Genomic DNA, 2,153 nt, shown 5'->3' with positions numbered 1-2,153 from the left:
CGTTTGACCTCTGTCATTGCCAACAAAGGATATACAACAAAGTATTGAGATGAACTTTTGTTATTGACCTTATTTTCCACCATTTGCAAAAAAATTCTTTAAAAGTCAGACAAAATGATTTTCTCAAATTTTTTTTCACATTTTGTCTCTCATAGTTGAGGTCTACCTATGATGTCAATTACAGGCCTCTCTCATCTTTTTAAGTGGGAGAACTTGCACAGTTGGTGACTGACTAAATACTTATTTTCCCCACTGTATATATACATAAATATACAGTATATATATATATATTTATACAGCTACACACATGTGTGCATTCATAGCACAATAAAACAAATATATTAATAGATTCTTGTTTTATTATTGCTCTGTAAAAGTTTGATTGTGTTAAAGAGAAATAAAGACAATTTAAGAGAATAAAAATATTTCAGCATGAATGCTCTTATTTTTATTGTGTGACCGTGTCCAATAACAAAACTACACCCCTGCTGTTTGTAACAAGTCAAATCGTGTAAAAAATTTCTGTGTTTAAAGCTTTTAAACACAGAAATTCAGCCGTCTGATGGGTCTGACATGACACAGACTGAAAGATCTTCAGGGGACTATTACAAACTGTTTGTAGTCGACTCCAAGAACGTAATCACCATCTTAGAAATGGGGGGGGACACATCTTTTTAAAAGTTTTTTTTTTTGCCTCGACGGTGGGGGTACGGAGCACGGCCCACTTGGACCCCCACCTCCCACGGAACGTGTTCAGGGTTCTCCCGGAGGTTTGAGTTGAGGCTCCGTCTGGTGGGAGGCTCTGGCGGATGTTCCCAGCAGTCAGTTGGCGGCTCCGCCCCTCTCTTCACCTGGGTGTCCAGGACGTGCGGCCGCGGATCAGATGGAACGGCAGCGGGTTCGATCGTTGGGCTGCGGCCTGGGCTGTTCTGGTGCTGGGAGCACATGTGGACGCCCTTGTTTGGTCATGGTGTTTGTTCTGGACGGTCCATGACGAGCACAGAGGTCCGGTGGCGGGGCACCGCTCGGGTTCTGATCGAGGGGGGCTGTTCCTCCCGGCCACGCCTCTCCGGGACTCGCTGTCATTGCCCACGTGGGCATTGGGGTCCCCCGGCGGAACGGGGGAGTCCCCGTTGGGGGCGCTCTTCGGCATCCCCTCCGGGGACTCCGGGGGAGCCCCGGGGTCGTGAGGAGGTCTTTTCTCCGTGGCCTCTCTGAACTCCTCCCATCCCTGAGTGTGTGTGTGAGTGTGTGTGAGTGTGTGAGTGTGTGAGTGTGTGTGTGAATGTGTGAGTTCCTCCCTCACTCCCAACCCAGGCCTGGGGGGAGTTCAGAGGGGCCATGGGGGGGACTTCCGTGCGACTTCGGGGCCTTTTTGGAGTCCTTGGAAGGGGTGCTGGAGAGCGCTCCTGGCGGGACTCCCTCGTTCTGCTGGGGGACTTCAGTGCTCTCGTGGGTGATGGCAGTGGACCTGGAAAGGCGTGGTTGGGAGGGGCAGCCCCCCGATCAGAGTCCGAGCGGTGTTTTGTTGTTGGGCTTCTGTGCTCGTCATGGATTGGTTGTGGCAGGCACCATGTTCAGGCGTGGGGGGTGTCCATGTGTGCTCTTGATGTCAGGACACCCTGGGCCGTGGTTCGGTGATTGATTTTGTTGTCGTTTCGTCTGGTCTGCGGCCACGTGTTTTGGACGCTCGGGTGGAGAGGGGGACGGAGCTGTTGGCTGGCCAGTGCCTTGGTGGTGGGTTGGCTCCGTTGGTGGGGGAGGATGATGGTCGGGTCTGGCAGACCCGGACGTGTGGTGGGGGTTTGCTGGGGGCATCTGTCAGAGTCTCCCGTCGGGCGGAGCTTCGGCTCGCATCTCCGGGAGAGCTTCRAGCACGTTCCTGGGGAGGTGGGGCACTTTGGGTCTGAGTGGGCCATGTTCCGTGCTTTCGTTGTCGAGGCGGCACACACAAACTGGACAGAGAGCGAGATCTCCTCCTCCTGCCACACTTCCATCATTCTATTAAATCAGGTTAAACTGTGGCAGAATGCAAGAACCTCACTGCTGAGGTTTGATAAACACAGGAAGGTGCAGAAATTAAGCAATATCATATTTTCTGCTTTGCTCTCTGTTTTGTTATTTTCAGTTTAAAGTTGCTTTTTTTAAAAAAA

The sequence above is a fragment of the Austrofundulus limnaeus genome, unplaced genomic scaffold, assembly GCF_001266775.1.
Source record: "Austrofundulus limnaeus strain Quisiro unplaced genomic scaffold, Austrofundulus_limnaeus-1.0 Scaffold139, whole genome shotgun sequence".
Classification (NCBI taxonomy): Eukaryota; Metazoa; Chordata; class Actinopteri; order Cyprinodontiformes; family Rivulidae; genus Austrofundulus; species Austrofundulus limnaeus.
Note: the sequence above shows the minus strand (reverse complement) of the source record.